The sequence below is a fragment of the Equus asinus genome, chromosome 5, assembly GCF_041296235.1.
Source record: "Equus asinus isolate D_3611 breed Donkey chromosome 5, EquAss-T2T_v2, whole genome shotgun sequence".
Lineage (NCBI taxonomy): Eukaryota > Metazoa > Chordata > Mammalia > Perissodactyla > Equidae > Equus > Equus asinus.
The window spans coordinates 35,991,542-36,012,312 of record NC_091794.1 but is presented as its reverse complement, the minus strand read 5'-3'; the positions used below and the strand labels follow the sequence as shown (position 1 = coordinate 36,012,312).

The 20,771-nt window shown below is 45.8% G+C and overlaps 1 pseudogene; it reads left to right on the top strand.

Moving 5' to 3' along the window:
* The first annotated feature begins 4,392 nt into the window (after positions 1-4,392).
* Positions 4,393-20,068, top strand: LOC139045385 (nmrA-like family domain-containing protein 1; annotated as a pseudogene).
* Positions 20,069-20,771: the final 703 nt, after the last annotated feature.

The window sequence follows — 20,771 nt, the reverse complement described above, 5'->3', positions numbered from 1 at the left end:
CAAGGGACGCCACCCCCAGCTTCTCCTCTCCCGCCAACCATCTCCAAGCTGAGGGAGAGAAATCTTCCCTCGGGAGTTGCTCAGAGTAGAGAGACGCCCAGAAGGTGCAAATGGAGCTGTGCACCATGCAGTGAAGAAGCCACCCTCCACCGTCTTGGGAATGGGTTGGGAGGGGCTGGGGATGATGGAACAGAAATGATGCAGAAGGAGCCATCTCTCTGTGATTCTAGAAATGTTCCTAGAAACCCAAGGTATGAAGTCTGATAATGCTGGATGTGAGTCCTGCCTCTGCCAGTGACTAGTTGTGTGAACTTGGGCAAGTCACTCGACTCCTCTGGGCTTCAGTTTCCCTATCCTCATAAAGGGCTGCTGGGCGGACTAAAGGATTGAAAGTGTGAGAAGCACTTTGGACAGTAGGTGCTCAATAAACAGTAGCCGTAGTTATTACTGAGAGTAATTCCTGCCCTGGCTCCTTCATACAGCACCCCGAAGTCTGAGTTGCCCACGGGCTGTTCCGGGTCCTGCTCTGACCTGCCCCCCCCACTGGTGGGACTGTGGGTTCATGATGCCCTGAGGGCCCTTTGTCGGGGGCTTGTCCCTGCCAAGCTCCCTTAGCCGCCACTAGATGGCAGGATGAGCCTGGCCTGAGCAAGGGTCATTCCAAACTTTGTCCCAAGTGGGTTTCTCCAGAGGCTTTGTTTGGGATCCAGGCTCCAGGAGACAGTTATATGGTGTATGTTACAGCCCTCCATGGTCCTTTCAGACAAGTGCTGGGCACCTTCTCTGAGTCTGGCAGGGTATTATCCAAAGGCTCCTGTGCTGGTCCGATCCACCGCAAGGAGAGCCCCGGGCGCCCCAGGGGCGCAGAGCGCTGCTCTCCAGCCCGGAGCAAGGGGCCGAGCCGGGGTGCGCGCTGCCGCAGCTGACCGCTCCACAGCATCCTCTCCCACCAGGGGACCCTTCCAGCTCTGAAGTCCCACCACGACTGCACTAGGGGCAGAGACAATTCCCCAAAGGAAGTGAGGGCCCTGTGAGGAAAAGGCAGTGCCTGCTGGGCAGCCCCGAAACAAGCACCGTGCCCTCTGCAGAGCGGCTGTTCCCGGGCGGAAGTGAAGGGCGGGCACTCAGAGCAGGAGTTTAAAAACGCCCCAGAGCGTGAGTTGTTACAGCATTTCTGAAGAGCCGTTCAGCTGACTGTGGCGAGAGGATTAAGAATGTGCACACCGTTTGACTTGGCCATACTCCTTCTAGGAAGCTATTGCAAGTAAATAAACAAGTATAAATCACAACAAAAATTCCAGGATTTCATATGGAAGTGTTGTTTATGAGAGTAAAAAATGGAAATAAGCTAAATGTTCGGCATTAAAGGAATGGATAGTTAAATTATCGAATAGTTTAACAATTCCCTTAAATTGTAAGTTCTTCAAAAGTAGCATTTGTAAAGAATTTTTACTGAAGACAAAGAGCTTATTATATTTTGGGTGAAAACTAATGGCTATAAAATAACCTTGTATCTAGGTTAATCCCAATTGTGTAAAGTATATATGTATATAGTAATATATTGGGAGGAAAACCACCAAAATGTTAATAGTAGTTTTCATTGAATAGTGAGATTTTGGTTAATTTCTATTTTCTCCTTTTAAATTTCCGGTCTCCTGTTTTCCCCCAAATAAAAATATGTAGCTTTTATATTGAAATTTTATGTGAAACAAGTTATTTTAGAAGTTTAACACCTATCATCTATTGTTCTAATTCTTCCTTATATTACGGGCAATATACTAACTTATTTATGAGTCTTTACTATGTACCAGCCACTATGCTAGGAGCTGTATATCCGTACTTTCACTCAATCCTTGTACCCACACTCTAGTAAGGTTATCTCCTCATTTTACAGATAAAGGAACATATTCAAAGAGTTTCTGTAATTTGTCCAAAGTCGCACAGAGCCAGGGTTTAAATTCAAGTCCATGTGTCTCTAAAGTCCGTGAGCTTTCCACCAGGTCAGAACTCGGATCAGTGCAGTTCTCAAGTTATGAAAGGACTGGGTCATCCAATTCATTCAGAATTCAGTTGTTTGGAATTTGGGACACGTTTTCTCTTAGAAACACTATGGAAATTCTAACCTACAACACTGTCTAAAGATCAACCTGCCCAAAGCTGCTGAAACCACAGCTTTCAATAAGATGTTTCTTGCTAACCCTTTCTCCCAGATGCACACACAAGAAACTAATTTAGGGGTGAGGACAAGGCAGTGCGTGGGGAAGTCACGAGGGTGCTTATTCCCAAAGCCCTGTTGGGTACAGAAAGAGAAAGCGGAGCCGTGGTGTGCCTCGGGGTGCAGGCAGAAGCCATGAGGCCTGAGTGGCTGACTAGGAGGGATACGTCCAAGATAGGGGTGGTGGGGCGGAGTGTGGAAGCCCTGCATGGAAACCCAGGGAGCCCCCAGGAGGTCTTGGGGGTGTCCAATCCAAAGGTTTCCAGAGCCAGGCAGGTACATGAATGAAGCAGGCCGGATGTGACCCAATAGGGCATGGTGGGGACTGTGGCGATGAGGGAGTATGTGACCCACCTACGGGCATTGAAAATAAATGTTAACAGAAACACAGTGACAACCAAACATAGCTTGCCTCAGCTGTTCCTAAAAAAGGTAGTTTTCTGGCCCCAGGGTTTAACAGCCAAAACTTGTGATTTCTTGAAGGGTCGGGACCTGGTGAGGCTGCCACCTCACTAGTGGGTGAGTGGAGGGCTTGATCATGAGGGGAAGGAGCAAGAAGCAGAGTCCAGGGTCCCCTGCGTTGGCAGTGGGGAAAATGTTGATGAGGGCTGTGGGGTTGAGGAGCTCATTGGCAGCAGCTGCTCCTATTTGTATGTCATTACAAGCAAGCATTCCCTCCTTGCTTCTAGCAGAAGTTTAGCCGTGGGGAAAAGAAAGAAGAGAGGAACCAACATTTGTTGAAAACTGCACTGTTTCATAGTCACCCTTTCATTTAAGCCTTATTATCTCCCTGAACAGTTGGCGAGTGTGGCAAAGACTAGCTAGATGCTCACCAAACCTGTCTCCTCAGTGCCCTGGGCACACAGCCTGACCTCATTTCTAAGTGTGATGCCAGCCCTGATATCAGTTCCCTTCCATTAAACCCAGCAGATGTGGAGTTAAAACCAAAGCACTCTTTCCCTCCTTCCTCCCTGGCTCCAGAATCCACTATCCACCATGGAGACACATGGCCAAGGACAGCCCCCTGGATCCCTTATCATCCCCTCCTCCTGCCTCAGACGGCCTCCTGAGGTGAATTCGGGCAGTGAGAAAGCTCCCACCAGCAAGGCCGCTGACTCCCCAGCCCACTACAAGCAGCCATATTCCTCACCAACCTTTAAAACCACTGGACTCCCATCTTTCGGGGAGACGAAATGAAACGAGATGAATTTGAGGGCTCACTCTTGTGTCATCTTAAATAAAAACTCTTTCCTTGCCATAAGCCTGGCATTCCAGTTTTTATTCGGCCCCCCTTGTGTGGTGGGTAGGGCACCTATGTCTGTAGGCACTAATAATCGTTCTTTGCAATTCATTGCAGCCATGTAACTGTGATACAGACACTAGTGTGCAAGTGGAAGTGATGTGTGACATTTCTAGGCCTAGCATGAAGCCCAACCACTGGCCACATTCCTCCATCATCTTGTCCTACCTTTGGATGGATTTCTACAAGGCTTATGACCTTGAAAGCCATGTTTAGAAAATGGTGAAGCCAAAGAAAGGGGCCCAGACATGTACATCTCCTCTTGGAGGAGAGCGACCCACAGATTCTTCGTCTTACTTCCCACCACTCACAAGCATTGTTGCAGCCATCATGAGCCCTGTGTCTTTGAACTTGGCTCCATGTAGTTTTGCCTGCCTGGGATGGTCTCTATTCCTACTCTCCCTGAGTGTCTAAGTTATGGGGACTAAAGTCCGGCTCCGGTATCATCTCCTCCGAAAAATCTTCCCTAACACTTCCAGTCTGGCTTTTGTTTCTTTCCTCCATGACCTCTTTTCCTCCAATGTCCTCTCCGCCATTCCTCTCTAATGTCCTTTTATTTACCAGTTTGTCTCCCTTGAAAGATCTGGACCACCAGGGCCTCTAGTTCAATGCCTAGTATACCAAAGGCATTCAAAACAGATTTGCTGAACACCTGAGTGAGTGAATGAATGATCATGGTTCAGAAAATTGCTGTGTCATTGTGAGTAAGCTATCTGGTGATAATAAAGAAAACTTTATGAGGGAGGGTCAAAAGAAGGGGTGTGGTACTCAGATGTGGTTTATAATTGTCACAGTCGAAGAGAAACTGCATTTCAGCTGCTTTCGCTGCTCTGAGGGAAGTCCTGCTACGTCACTGGCTCTTTCTTTGTCCAGTAACATGACCAGCAAGAAAATAATCACAGTGTTTGGAGCCACAGGTAAAAAAACTCCTTCCTTTTAAAGTGCATGCTGACTTGGCTTACTTTCCTGCTTCCTGTTTTTACCTTCAGAGCCTGTAAGCATGGGCTGAGCAAAGAGCCCTTGTGAGGAAATGAAGAAAAGTACTCTTTTGCTTGAGTTTCTGCTGTGGTAAAGGGGCGGGGTGACTTGACTTGATTGGTCAGAAATGATCTCAGTGGGACAAGGACAACTGACATTTTCTCTTTCTTGCTCATTTGCTGACTTGGTGGTGTAGTTTCCTTTTAACAGCAGCTGTACTCTGGAGACCACTCTCCACTCACTCCCTGACAGGCAAAAGGAGCAAGTGTGAGAGCCGGTGGGTATGTAGGGGATATTGACATGGCTCCCTCATTCTCCAGCGATTCTGAAAGGATGGAGTGGGTTAGGGTTAGTAGAATGTGCTGAGGGACTTCTCTCCCGTGGGCAGCTGCCTGAGCCTTTTAAGTGGCATCTCTGCTTCCACTTTGCCTCCCTTACAATCGTTTTCCAACAGCCAGAGCCATCTTTGCAAACTGTTGATCAAATCAGGCCACTGCTCTTCAACCCATCCTCGTTTCAGCCTCCTGATGATCCATGTGACATTGTCCGATCATGTCATACCACTGCTCGAAACCTTCCAACGCCCACCTTCCCTTCTCACTCCAAGTAAAATGCAGAGTCCAGCTAATGGCCTGCAAGATCTTTCTTGGGCCTCGTCTTCTCCCACTCTCCCTCACTTATTCTGCATGTTCCTCAAACATTAACTGCTGCCTCAACCTAGAATAATCTTCCTGCAGTTACCCACACTGCTTCTCCGTGTCATCATCCAAGCCTCTGCCCAGATGGCGCTCTCTTCATGAGCACTTTCCAGACCTCGAGACTTCAAATTGCAACTTTGCTCCACCCTGGCACTGTTTGGCGGTCCTCCCTCCTTGATTTCTTCCATGACTATCTATCTTACCACTCTAGAACATAAGCCCTATGAGGACAGGGATTTTGTCTGAAAGGAGGCAAGGGCTAAAGCTGGGAGAAGTGAGAAATAAGTTCTCAAAAGCCAGGTATGATACTGACTTTAGCAGGAAAAAAAAGGTAATGGGATGATTGCATAAGGCATTAGAGTGATGGTGAGGATGTTGGTTTTACCCAAAAGAAATGAGAAGCCATTAAGGATTTTGAGCAGAGTAGTGACATGATAAGACTTTGGTGTTAAAGGATTCATTTTAGCTTCTGTTTTGTGAAAAGAGTGTAGGGAACAAGGACTGAAGCCAGGAGACCTTTTAGGAAGCTGTCTCCATAAGCCAGGCAAGATGATGATGGCTTAGACCAGGGAGGTAGCAGTGAGGTGGTGGGTGATGCGGGGTCAGTGAGCCAAGGAGTCAAAAGAAAGATTTCTTGGACTCTCAAGATCTGGCAGTAGTGCTCTTTTATTTAGAGAATAGTGTGGAATAGCATGGGGACAGGACCCATGGGCAGTCAGAGCTGCTGCGTGGGGACAGGGCCCACGGGCAGGAGGAGGTGCTGCTGCCGCCGCTTCTGCTGCAAACATGAGTGGAGTGTAAGGCTAATTTTAAGTCATAGGTATGTGAGCCATCTCTTTACAAGACAAAGGAAAGAATATGAAAAAAAGTTAAAATGGTATCAGTGCAGGTGGGGTCTGGCTATTGGGTGATCACATGACTTTTAGATAAGAATCAAATCTGATTAAATAAAGGTCAGAAGCCACCATCCTAAATCAGTTACACGAGATTGCCAGACAGTAACCAACTTAAGTTCTTGCCTTTGGCATTGATTAAGAGTTTCCAGAGATAAGGCCATCCCCCCTTCCTCCTGGTGCAGACGGGGAGGCATGGAGATTTCGTTCACAAGTGCAAATGTCTCTCCAAGGGCAAGCAAACTCTGCTCCTCGGAGCCTGCTTCTCATCTGCAGTTTTAAAATTAACCAGCCTAAAATAATCCTCATCAGTGGGGAGTGGTCACATTCTGGGTTTGTCTTAAAGAGAGTCAACAGGGTTCACAAACAGACCAGCTATGAGAGGTGCGGAAAGGAGTAAAGAAGGACTTGATACTGTTCTGGCTTGAGCAGCTGGAAGGATAGAGTTGTGAGCCACTGAAATGGGGAAGACTGTCAGGGGAGAAGGCCAAGGAAGGTTGGGGGCTCTGTTTAGTCTCATTCAACTTGAGTTGCTTTCTAGGTATCTGGGTTAGGCAGTTGGCTAAGAGCCTTGGGAGTCGCTCCTGAAGGAATCAGGTTAGACGTGTCAGAGTTGCAGAAAGTTGATTCCTAGATGGCTAAATGGGTGAGCTGATTACTTTATTGCCCAGTTCTTCTACTTTGTTCAGTAACCTTGAGGCATTGGGTGTGTTTAGGTGTTGGAGATAGAGTTTGCCAGATAGAGCAGATAAAAATACAAGATACCTGGTTAAATTTAACAGGGGCACCTGTTAACCCTTACCTGTATATGTGTTTGCATGTCAGACTCGGAGCAGTCCCTCCAGGGCCTGCCATTCAAACGCTACTCTCCACTTGGAACCACCTGCAAGGGAACTGAGTCCAAGAGGGCACGATCCAGAATAAGTGAGGAGGGTGTGGGACAGCTGAGTATGACAAGAATGGGTGCTTTGGGGGCTGCTTTTTTGAGCTGATAGGTTTATTGGTGTGTCCTGCTAGTTTAGAGGAACAGGGCCAGGATGAAGGAACTCCTCTCCTGGTTTGAGTCTTAGTGAAACACTAACGTGGGAGTGGTTAGGACATCCATCCTGGTTTTGGTCGAGCTCCTCTTATTTTGTCTCACTAGTCCTTGTCATTTGCTTCTCCATCTCACACTGGTCCAACCAGGACTGTTTACCACCAAAGCTGAGAATTGAGAGCACAGAGGTGTCATTCTTTCCATTTCCTTCATTTATTCAGTCAACAAATAGAAACTGCCAATACGCCAGGCACTAGACTGAGAAAATGGTTGGCAAACAGGGATAAAGAGAAACAGCTTCTATCCTCAAGGAGAACCCTGTTTAGTAATAGGGTTATAAGGTAATAATTACAATGGTGAATGTCATGGGCTGAATTGTGCCCCTCCCCTAGTTCATATGTTGAAGCCCTAATCCCTGTTACCTCTGCGTGTGATAGTATTTGCAGACAGGGCCTTTAAAGAGCAATTGAGTTAAAGAGAGACCATGAGAGTGGGCCCTAATCTGATCTGACTGGTGTCCTTATAAGAAGAGGAAATTTTGACATCCAGAGGGACAGGAGGGGCTCGCGTGCACAGAGGAAGGACCACGTGAGGACACAGTGAGATGGTTCTCCATCTGCAGTGCGAGGAAAGAGGACTCAGGAGAAACCAAACACACCAACACCTTGATCTTGGACTTGTAGCCTCCAGAACCGTGAGAAAATATATTTTGATTGTTTAAGCCACCAATCTGTGGTATTCTGTCATGGGAGCCCTAGCAAACTACTACAGTCAACAAATATTTTTTATTGAATCTTATTCTTATAGAAGTGGATAAAATAGTTTTAAAAGTCTTGTAGTCCTACAAGGTTTATAAAGAAATCCAGCAGCCCCTACCCACCCCTTTTCACATCTTACTCTTCTGTTCCTACTGGTATTTGTCTCCATGTTTCTAAGTAATGTGATAATATGTTATTTTTTGATTTTTCAATTTCAGACGTTATCCATTGTCTTTAGCCTCTTACATCCCCAGCCCCAAGGACATATTTCCTTTTCCTTACCCTCCCCGTGTACTTTATAACAATTTTGTTTTCCGTATGGACGATAGACTAATACGGGCCCTTATTATTACCATGTAATTATTGTTCATACTAGAGTCACGTAGTGTGCACTTTCTTTCCTTACATAATTTCTTGTTTTCCCTGCCATTAATTTTGTATTTGCTTAGTTTTCTTTGTACCTATCACTCATTTTTCTCTAATGTCTCCCACAAAGCTAGACAATTTCTCTCAAAATGAGCAAACACATCAATGAATCTGTTGGTTCTGTTTTTTCTCCTCATGTAGACTTCCCTCCTGGAGTGCTCCCTTTTTCTATTTCAGTCCTCCTCAGACTTCTCTTCACCGTCATTCTAATAATTCTGTTCGCCTTTCTCCTGGGTTTGGTTTCTATTTCCTGGGTTCTTCTTGCTTGCTTTACATTCTCATTTTGCTCGAGCGCATCCTCCAGTAGCTTACAGAGAAAGAGTGCATGGAAGTCCAATTTTTGAGACACTGAGTGTCTGAAAATGTCTTTATGTAGAGTTGTTAGAATTAATTGCTCATTTGGCTAGGTTTCAAATTCTAAATAGAAATTAATTTCCCCTCAAATGGCATTACTCTGTTGCTTCCAATGTTAGAAAGAAATCGGGTGCTATTTTTATTCCCCACCTTTGAATTGACCATCTCTGCTCCCAGAAGTTTTTAAGCTCTTCTTATCCCCAATGTTTAAATTTCACAATGATGTACATAAACGGGACTTTATTTATCCATTGTGCTGGACACTGAGTGGCCCCTCTGTATGGAAGCTCAGTCCATATCCTTGGACCGTGGGAAATTATTATCTTCTTTGATAATTTCCATACCCTCATTTTCTCTATTATCTCATCCTGGAATTCCCCAGGCTTGATTCTCCATTTACTCTCTCTTATTTTCTTCTTCTTTGTTTTTACCCTTCAAATGGTAGGAGATTTCTCCAACTTTTTCTATTGGGAATTTATTTCTGAGACAATAATTTAAATTTTGAGAACTTCTTCTTGTCTCTGAATGCTCCTTCTCTCATGGCTGCTCCCTTTTTATTGGTATAGGATGCAGATGTAGTGTTCTGAATGTAAAATCTTTTCCTATCTGACCACATCGATTCTTTTAAATTTTTCTCGTGATCCCTGCATTTTTTCTGTTTCCTTTTATCACTTTGTTTATTCTGGTTTTGCCTTTCATTCTGGAGGCTTTCCTCAAACCACTGGTGAACTTAGGCTATCTGTTCATATTTACTAGCAGAGCTTTGTGTGCAAAGTCAGAGCTCATTGAACGGCAGAAAGATAGAGTTATCAGTGGTGTCTCAGTTGGGTGCCACAAGAGAGAAGTGCCACACTCTTTCAGAGAAGTTGAGGAGATTTCATAAAGATGGACGGAGAAGAGAGCAATAAAGAATAAGTAAGCAACAGGAGGAAGGAGCAAAGGGCAAGAGAGATGAGCAGAATCTGGGGAGAGTAGCAACGTGCAGAGGGTGGCCTGTCCTCCTGCCCTCGGGTCTCCTGCTGATGCCTCCCTTTGGCCAAACCCAACCTTAGGGCAAGAAGGCCCATTGATGGAGTCCATACAGGTCAGCCTCCGAGGGTTGACTAAGAAGGATGGATAAGGTGAGGTAGTTCTGAAGGCACACACACAAAATATTCAGGACAGGTATCCAACCAATTTGATGGAGGATCTCAAATGTCAGTAACCCAGCACAGTACCAGGCACATATCACAGGGTATTCAGTAAATATTTATAGAGCGGATAAGTTGGTCAAGCAATGATCATATTATAAATGGCTTTCTATGCTATGAAAGGAATCTTCTGTGAGTTTTCAACGTTTTAAAAAAATATAGCATATGAACCTCTTTTGAAAATAAAACTGTACGAAGAACCTCGAAATAATATCTATAACCAAATAAGATTAGAATGCCCCTATGAATCCAGGGTAGAGCGTCTGGTGCCGTGCTCACTTGGCTCCCTTGTTGCCTTCAGTCTCTCCCATTCTTTCTCTCCACCATGGATTCTGCAAAGGTACCTCTGAAGAGGCTGTGAGAAACCTAGTTTGAAAGCCACTGTTGCAAGCCGTGGGGATACCTCCTGAAGTGGTTACTCCAGCAGCTCTCCTCTGAATAACGGGATTTCCCGACCAACTTCTTTCAGTGAACATTGTTCTGATCCTTCCTGTATTTGTTCTTCTCCAATCCTGTAGGAGCTCAGGGTGGCTCTGTGGCCAGGGCCATTTTGGAGAGCAAAAAGTTTGCAGTGAGAGCACTGACCTGAGATGTGACTAAACCAAAGGCGCAGGCGCTCCGGGACCTGGGCATCGAGTGCTCAAAGGGGACCTAGATGATGAAGCATCCGTGGAAGCGGCCTTGAAGGGTACCTATGGGGCCTTTCTGGTGACCAACTTCTGGGAGCATTTCAGCAAAGAAAAGGAAGTATGTCAGGTGAGAACCACCTTTGAGCCCTTCCTCTCACCCTGCCTGGCTACTCTGTCCTTCCTGGAAGGGCCTCGGCTTCAGTCTGGGCAAAAATATGAGTCTCACTCCACAGCATCTCTCGAGGATTTATGAAGTGTATGGACTTGCACTTGTTAGAGGTGTCTTTGATTGTGAAGTCAGTGTTATGTGGCACTTGTCCCAATCTCAAGACCCTGGATATTTGAGGTGACCGTGTAATGGAGCCAGTGATTAGATTCTCTGATTCTGACCATTTGTTTATAGATGACATATGAGAGGGGGCAGCAAGCACACCCCACCAATCAAGGTTATTGTGAGAGAGAAATGGGAAGAAGAAAAATGTAGTGAGTGTATGTATATTCTGACAGAGAATTTTGGGATGAATTAGTAATGGGTACATAGAAAAGAACTAAACAGACAAGCAAATAAACCCACAATGATTAACTCCAGGGAAAAGGACAGTTTGTAGAAAAAGTAAAAGTAACCATAGAATGTCACGTGGCTCAGCTTCAGCTGTGTGTAAGCGCTCATTGTTGATCTAGCCCAAAGGTATGATGTTGGGAAGATGGAAAAAAGAGAACGGTGTAGACGTGTGATGGTGATGGCGGTGGTGGGCTCTGTGTGTGTGAGAGTCAGAGAGAGAGAAGGAGAAATTGAGAGAGAGTGCTAAACATGAGGGCTCATCGTTCATAGTAGGAATGTGGTAGATGCTATCTTCAACTGAAACAATCAAGAATTATCAGTGGAAACATGTTCTTTAGAAATAAAGCAGCAGGTAAAAGAGATGAAAGTGATCTCTGGAGAGCAGTTATTGCACGGGGCCCAGGGACCTTCTTTGTCATTATAAGATTGACTTCTTTCCTCCAGGACGCTACTATTTGAAAATCAAGTATATGTATAAATTAGACAAAACATGCAGATTAAATTTACCAAATGTAATGGATGGGATCAGCCTCTAGCAGAAATGGCACCATTCACAAAATTAGGAGCAGGATTGAACTGTTTCTGGAATGTCTGTTAAATTAATTCTACTACCAACAGCTGGTCTTTTAGTGAGACACTCTGGAAGGGCTTGTTTTAGGAACTCTGGTTCTAATTCCGATATGCACTCACTCTGAAACCTACCGGTTCAAGTCGCTTCTCGGCGTCACTTTCTGTATCTATTAAACCAGATTAGTTATGACTTCTCTGCCTGGTACATGAGATTTGTAAGGAAAAGAAAGAAGGAAACAGTGAGAAGAAGAAAGAAAGAAAAAAGGAGAGCGTGAGATGATGGTGTTTTCAAAAATTTGGAACTAGAAATGCAAAAAAGAATATATGTATATATATGTGAGTTTGTGTGTATATATAATGTATTACACATATATGTACGTAGAGGGTATGTATATATCCCTTCATTACGCCCTCAATATCCCAATGTTGTGCAGATATAGTCCATTATCAGAAAACATTACTATATACTTCTTTCTCAGGTATCCCTGAGCCTCATATATATATAAACGTGGCAGTTGATCACAAGGATACTGACAGCCTGGAGGAAGGAGCGAATGTCCCTGACTGTTCCCACCAGGCTGCCTCTCAGCTGCTGATGCGGTTCAGCATTTTGACGTAGTGGAGCCTCTGCTCACTCACACTTGTGGGCTCTCCTAGGATAACTTGAATATATTTTGATGCTGCAAGAGCTCCCTCTCCAAGGAGGACAATAAGAGAAGGAGGGTGTGGAGAGGCCCCAAGCACCTGCCCTCTAGTCTATATGCAAATCCAGCCGTCCATATAAAGAATTTGCCTTTATCCCTTAGGGAAAGCTGGTGGCAGATGCTGCCAAGCGCCTGGGTGTGAAGCACGTGGTCCCTGGAGAACGTGAAGCGCCTGAGCGGTGGCAAGCTGGAGGTGCCGCACTTTGATGCAAAGGGAGAGGTGGAGGAGTATTTCTGGTCCATTGGCGTTCCCATGACCAGCGTCCGCGTGGCAGCTTACTTTGAAAGCTTCCTCACCACGTGGAAGCCCGTGAAAGCCTCTGACGGAGATTACTACACCTTGGGTAAATGGAAGTTTGCCATGAGAGTTAACCAGACACCTGCTGTCCTGCCTTCCCCTCCTCCCCCTTTCCCTCCCTGCTCTCTTCGGTGGACACTATCATATCACGGGGTTTGGGCCTGGAAACAGAAAGGGTTACATTTCCAGTCTTAACGTACTGACAGCTCTTTATATCAGTACAGTAGTTAGCTATGTGACCTCAAGCCTCAGTTTCCTTATGTCTGATCAGAAAGTTGGACAAGATGACTTTCAGTTCTAGCTGATCTATCTGACCTTTGAGGCAACAGGGAAAACATTCTGCTCTTGATGTGGGTCCCATGGTCGGAATCCCTAGAGGGTCCCTGACTCCCAGGGACAGGTTCCCAGCCTGCTTGCCTTCCATTGTTCTGGTTAGAAGACGTTAGTTTTAACAAAGACTCCCGGTAATTCCCATGCTGCCAGTCCAGCGGCCGGCACTCCCCTACCCTTTGGGGACATTTTCTTTGCCCAGAGTCTGAGGCGACTCTGTGCAGTGGAGGCATTATGGGAGTATCATTGGCAGCAATTCAGTCCTTCTTCCTTGGCACATAATTAAGACTCATCCAGGGGATAAGTAGTGGCAGTCAAAGTGGATCTGAGCTAGAGCCCAGAGCACGTGCCATCCCTCACGGACGCCTTGGGTAATGGTTCAACAAATGACCAGATACATGTGTGAATGGGATCCATCTCTTGAACCCTCTTTCTTCCTGTGCTTCTGCCAGGTTTCAGAAGCTGGCTCACCTGACATTTCCCAGGCCTTGAGCTAGGACATAGTAATCTGAGGACTAGATTGGCCTTGGATGAAGAGGTGGTGCCTTAAAGTTCTGCTGGGACCCAGTCCCAGTTGGGGCCCCAAAGTCTGTGGAACTCGGCTTCAGGTATCCCTGAGCCTCATCGTCCACCACAGCTATAGCTCACATTTACAGAGCTCTTACTGGGTGCCTAGCACTGTGCTAATTGCCCCCAGTTTACAGATGAGCAAAGTGAGGGACAGATAAACTTTCCCAAGATCACTAAGAAGGCAGACTTGGGACTTGAACCCAGACCGTCTGTCCCCAGAGCCACATTCTTTACCACTGTCCCATAGCTCCTTTAAACTCAGTCCAAGAAGCTCAACCCTCAAATAAAAACAAACCTCAAAGTCAGAACACACTTGACTCTGGGTTCTTCCAAAAGCTCCAACTGCTTTACACACATAAAATACAAGTATAATGTAATGTGAGGAATGAGCAGACATTTTGCCTAACAAGAAATTCAGGCAGGAAACTAATTTTGCTACAAAAGACAGAATGATGTTTAGCCCCTGGCTGCTAAGCCTGAAGTCACTCTAATACTGGATGGCAATTCAGAGCCCTTGATTCTTGTCCTGGCCTGTTGCTTTCTAGCTGTGAGGCACTGGGTGAGTCAGAAGACTTAGTTTCTTCATGTAAAAACTGAGTGCTGCGGCTAGATCATGTCCACACTGCATTCAAGCCCCAGGATTCGGGCATTCTGGGCATCTATGAGAGGCCATGTCACACTGTAGGAGGCTCACAGGCTCGGGAGTGATGGATGAGGGCTTGGACCCATTTCTGCTGCTTGCTGGCTGAGTAACCTCGGAAAGCACCTGATATTCCTATGTCTCAAGGCTGTTTTGAGGATTAAACCAGACAATGTGTTTGTTGGTCTATTCATTGATTCAGTCAATATTTGAGGGACTGCTATGTGCCAGTCACTTACTGGGGAATCAGTAATAAACAGCTCAAAACAGACAAAGCTCTGCCCTCAAGAAGCTCATATTCTGGTGGAGGAGATAGATAATAGACAAAGAGATAAGGAAAAACCTTGTATGTTAGAAGGTGATGAGCGCTATAGAAAACAGGGCAAAGTGAGGGAAACAAGGAGTGCCAGCAGTGAGGAGGTGGGGTGTGAAACTACAACAAGGCAATCGGGGGCCTCTTGGAGAAGGTGACATCCGAGCACCTTCTGATGGAGGTCGGTAGTGGGCTTTGTGGGTAATGAGGGGAAGAGAGTTTTGGGCAGAGAGAACAGCCAATGTGTCAGGAACAGAGAAACTAGGGTGGGGAGAGAGGTAGGATGTGAGGCCAGAGTTAAGAGAGGGCCTGGTCCTGTGAGCCACTGGCTTTTCCTCTGAGAGACACAGAGCCGTTGGTAGGTATGGGCAGATGTGACATGAGCTGACTTTAGTTTTTACAGAATCAGTCTTAGTGTTGTGTTGAAGAGACTATAGAAGGGCAAGTGTGGAAACAAGGAGACCAATCTTGCAATAATCCAAGTCAAAGATGATAGTGGCTTGGACTAGGGTGGTAGGAGTGCAGATGGTGAGAAATGGTCGGATTCTGAACCTAGTATGAATAAAGCTTCCAAAAAGATAGACTATGGGGGGTGAGAGAAATGTCAAGGCTGCCTCTAAGATTTTTGACGTGAGAAACTAGACTGATAGAGTTGTCATTAACCGAGATGGCAAAGTCTGTAGGAGAAACAGGTTGGGGGTGGGGTATAGGAATTCATTTTGGGGTGCATTGAGTTTAAAATGTCTGTTGAATGGTCAAGCAAGAATGTTGAGTAGGCAACTGGACATATGAGTCTGGAATTCAGCAGAGATGTCTGGGTCGGAGATACGATTAATCATACTTGGCACACAGAGATGCTTAGTAAATAGCTGCTCTTTCTTTCTTTCTTCCTTTTTAAATCAAAATGCAGGCATTATGGTATTTTCTCAACAACACCTTTATAACTGTGCAAAGATGGTGGCCACTGAGTGGTGCATCATGTTCCCATCCTCTTTAAGTCGTTGATTAGTTCAGGGTTGGTGGGACCTACCAAGCATGTGATGTGACTAAGTATGCTTATCTTTGTTTTTTCTTAACTAGCAATACCCATGGGGGACGTCCCGATGGATGGGATCTCTGTTGCTGATGTTGGAGCAGTCGTCTGTAGCATTTTTAATTCTCCAGAGGAGTTTGTTGGCAAGGCCGTGGGTCTCAGTGCAGAAGCGCTAACCATACAGCAATATGCTGATATTTTGTCCAAGGTTTTGGGGAAAGATATCCGAGATGCAAAGGTGAGATCTTAGGAGACATAAATGTGATCACGAGAGGCCACTTAGGGTCACATCCCACTAATGTACAAATTCTGGCAGACTTTTGCCAGATTAGGGCAGCATTGAGGTTAGGCTCAGAAGAAATTGAAGAGGATTCCAGTTCCACAAATCTATCTGCATCTGTGAGTGCATCTGAATCCTACCCTCATGGTTTTATTTCTTTGGCTTCGTGTTAATCAGCTTGTTAAGGTGAAATTACTTTTGGGTGGAAAGAACTTAGAATCTGAAGCCTGAGGTCCAAGCTTTTCACATACACCATCCCAACTCTCCTTTCATGAGCACTCATTGCTGATATCTCCAATCAGCCGGAGCTCCCTGGGGGTGGGCAAGGTGCTCACTCGCTCTGAGCCTCAGCCTGCTCACTTGTAAAGTGGGGTGATAGCATCTACCATGGGCTGTTCTCGCGAACATTAGAATATAGTCAGGGGCCTTAGCATAGTGTTTGGCATGTGATCAGTATATGTCAGGTTCTATTACGTACCTAGAGCCATCTTTGAGGAGTTTACAACAGAGTCAGGGTGAAAGTGTTAATGCACATGAGGTCACAGAGATCAGTACAACACAGAACGCTGGAGGTGCTTAATTGTGTTGTCTACACTGTCTGTGCTATAGGTCAGCAGACAAGGGTAGGAGAAGGCTTCATGGAAGAAGTGGCCTGGAGGTGGTCCTTGAGGGTGGGCAAGACTGGGTATAGGTGGAGAGAGTGATGGGGCTGGCTTAGCTGAATTCTAGAATCAAAGTAAATGAACCAGAGGCAGTCTGGGGAAGCAAGCAAACCCTGGTCCTGCACTTATGTACCTGTGGAATCTTGGCAAGTGACTTAAGCTCTCCAGCCTCAGTTTATTCATGTTAAAAAAGGTTATTATACCCCTCATAGGACTGTCGTGAGGATGAAATGAGATATATATGGGAGGTGCCTGGCACTGGGTTTAGGACATAGTAAGCCCTCGATTACTGAACAGGCTGGAATGGTCTGGACTAGAGTGTGGCTAGGACAGACCTTTTAGAGAGAAGCGCAAGGAGCTGATGAGATTGAGCACTAGCAGCCATCTCTCCAAGCAAGCGTTGATAAGAGGAAGGAGAAAGAGGACAGGGTTTCTGACAAGGAAGGTTTGTGTGGCCTCGGAGAGACAGCATCAGGGCTGAAAGGAGGACCCGTCCCTTCTCTCCAACTGGCAGGCAGTAAGTAATACAGCTCTGCCTCTCCTGTCTGCCGTGGTCCCATCTGTGAAATGAGGGTGTTCTTTGGATGATTTCCAAGGTCCCACCTAGTCCTAACATCTCTCCAGAGGAGAGGTGCCTTCTTCCTACAGGGTTCAAGCCTGCTTTTATAAATCAAGATTTATTGGAACTCAGCCACGCCACTGTTTATGTCTTGTCTGTGGCTGTTTTCACGGTACAATGATGGAATTGAGTAGTTGTGACAGAGACCACTCTATGGCCTGCAAAGCCTAAAATATTTGTATCTAGCTTTTTAAGAAAAAGTTTATCAACCCCTGTTCTAAAGTGTTTCCAAGAGTCAGGGATAGAAGGTGGTTTTTCTTTTCGTCTGTTAGTGTTGGTCCAGTGAGTCGTGAGGGGCTTCTGGATTCCCCAATCAGCTTCAGGCCGTGGAGCTGTGCGGAGGCTAAGAGGTCTTTTTTTTGAAAACTATTATAGGGGTCAATCCCACCACAAAACCACACCTGAGGGTCTCACTGAAAACCACACAAAATTTCATGGAGAAAAGAGGTTACTCCCAAACCCAAGAAGGCAGCCCCCCACTCAGAAGATGGACTTAGGAGAAGCTCTGCAAAGTCACTCGCACCTGGCTGCAAATTTACTTCTCAGAGATTGCCCCCTCTCCCAGGGCACTTGCATTTGGGTCTTACATTCGTTTTGTCTTGTGGGGTTTGAACTCTGTAAGAAAGAAGGGGAGAAGGGTGAGGGAGTGGGGGCATATGATGTGTGTGTTCATCTCAGAGGACCGGGTGGACATTGTTTCGAATGACTCAGGACCATCCCAGCATCTCTCCATCATGTACCTGGTCCCTGACTATCCTTAATTGTTTCACAATGCAGCAGCAACTTCTTTGGCTTCAAACGTTCTAGGGCATTAGAGGCTGGGAGTTCTACAGAATGGTTAGTGCTGTTCTTGGTAGCTACTCTAAGTTGAAAGGACGCTGGCCCTTCGTCTAGAGGGGGAAAGCACTGAAGCACTGTGCTACTCTGGGGAAGGAAGCATGAGGCCACAAGGTGGCGCTCCAGCCTTGACGGTCTGCCTCCCCCATCTGGTGAGGAGGCTGTTTGTTAATTCAGTGACGGCACGCGCCCCAGAACAAACTCCCAGCAGGAACCCCGGTCTGGCTGAAACTGTCTGTCCAGCCCCAAAAGGAACACGGTTCTCTCAAAGAGTGAGACCCAACAGAACCAATCTCTTTCCTTCAAAATTCTGCAGAATAGAATCCCTGTGTTTCCTGAGGGATACCAGTTATCAGAGGACAGGATGGGAGAGAGATTCAAGGAGACAGACATTTTAGAAGTCACCCTCCATCCTCTCGTAGGTCTTGGAATTCCAGCCGCACTTGAATTTAAAATTGTTTTCTAATTTCAAAAATCACAAATGCTCATTGTAGAAAACTCAGACAAGTTTAAAAAAGAAAATAAAAATCATGTAGTGCCATCTATCAGAGACAGCAACTGTTAAGATTTGGCACATTTTCTTCTCATCTTTTTACAGCATTATATATGTATTTTTATCAGAGTAAAATAACACTATATGTAGCAGTTTGTATCTGGCTTTTTCACTTAACACTTATTATGAGAATTTTCTGTTTTGTTAAATTTCTTCAAAAATGTTAATTTTAACAACTACATAGTATTCTTAGATGTACCACAATTTTTGTTACCATTCCTGTTTTTGGACATGTAGGTTGTTCTTCATTCTTTCTTATTATAAATGGCGTATGATAACCATTGTTTTATATAAGTTGTTTGTGTCTGTCACATTTTTCTAAGGCCAAGTGGAAAAGGGAAGTTAGAGTTTATCTCTGGGGGCTAAAGACAGATTACACTGGATCTGATAGCTAGAAATTGTCTTTGCTCATGCAGGTGGTGGAACTATTGATCTAGTTTTTGTCAGAGGGACTCAAGGGGTGGCTTTTGTGGAAGGTGCCAGAAGGTGGGTCAGTAGGTGTGTGATGGGCAGCGTTTGCTTGGGTCTGGCCCTGGCAGAGGCTGCGATGGTTGAAGTCAAGATGCTCATTTCTGAGGCCGGCCCCATGGCTGAGTGGTTAAATTCATGCACTCTGCTTCGGGGGTCCAGGGTTTTGCCAGTTTGAATTCTGGGTGTGGAGCTCGCACCGTTCATCAAGCCATGCTGAGGGAGCATCCCACAGAGCAGAGCCAGAAAGACCTATAACTAGAATATACAACTATGTACTGGGGGCCTTTGGGGAGAAGAAGAAGAAAAAAAACCGCTTAGCAACAGATGTTAGCTCAGGTGCCACTCTTTAAAGATAAAAAGATGCCCATTTCTAATCAAGGAGGGAAGTGATGATGGAAGGGACATCGGCCAGGAGGGAAGGATAGACCTGTCAGAGTGAGGGAGCCTCGACACCGTGTGGAGGCCAGATGGGTAGAATGTCTCAGAGGGCTGCTGAGGGAGTCCCATGAGGAAAAGTATGTAAAAGCTGGCCAGATGAAGGGGGCACAGGTCCATAGTACCTTATCCACGAGGCTTAGGGCCAGAAACCACCCAGCTTCCAGAATGGTTCAGCTTTGGATTGGTTCTGGTTACATGTGGTAGGTAACGTCCCCGCAGGGGCTGGGGCAGGAACCTGTAATCAAACACATCAATCTCTCTGCGGAACATGGATGCCTGTTTCCACTAGCTGGGATAATTAAAGACCACAACTAGCTTCACTTGAGTTCAGACCACATTATGCCATTAAATTAGTTCTGAAAAGTCAGTTTGCTGCCAAATTATTTATGAAAAAATCTTCAGAGTTCCTTAGGTTTTGGAGTTAGGCTAAAGAATTATGGACCTGTATCATCATTGAGATGAATAATTTATTTTCACACTATTTTGAATGAGGGTGCTAACATTTCCTGTGTTTTCACTTGTTCTTAAAAGATGACCCCGGAAGCGTATGAGAAGCTGGGAATTCCTGTAGGGAAGGAGATTGCCAACATGTGTCGTTTCTATCAAACGAGGCCAGACTGTGATGTCAAGCTCACCCACCGACTAAACCCCAAGGTCAAAAGCTTCAGCCAGTTTATCTCAGAGAACAAGGGGGCCTTCAAGGGCATTTAAGCTGTTCGAACAGGCCCCTGACCACATAACCTCCTTCCTCCCTGATCCTTGTCCTCTTCCAGCACAACCTCTACGTTCACATGACATGTTCGAATGCAATGGTTTGTGACCCCAGAGCCTTCCCGGCAATTGTCTCTTCGGCAGGAAGCACTGCGGTGGTGACGTGACACACATGTCACTTTCCAGCTAGAGATGAGGGTGGAGCACCTGTTTGTTAAGTGAGAAGCCCCAAACCTATCACCTTTCGTAGCTCTCTCTCCCCAGAAGCCAACCTCAGAAAGCTCTGGCCCGAGGAACTTGGAGCTTCCTCCCTCACATGGATGGGGGGCCACTCAGCTGCGAAAGTGACCTTGAGCCCTGGCTCGGAAACTCCACTAGGCAGCTCCAGTGTCCTCGGGTGCATTGCCACATTCTCAGGGAACTATTCTGTAATTTCAATTCCTTACAACAAAAATCTTTGGAGAGGACTTTGTGGTGTTCAATGAACCAGCACAAGTATTGGAAACTCTAAAGTCAATTTGGCTTCAAGGTTGGAAGTTTGTTCTCTGCTTCGTTCATTCCATCATCAGTTGACTCATCACTCAGTTATTCATCAAGCCTTCATTTATCCACTCCACAAACTTGGTCTTTAGCACCAGCACCAATGATGCATTTGTGGACTTCTCTCCCCTCCTGTTTTCTTGCTGGAGTGGTCCACTCTCCA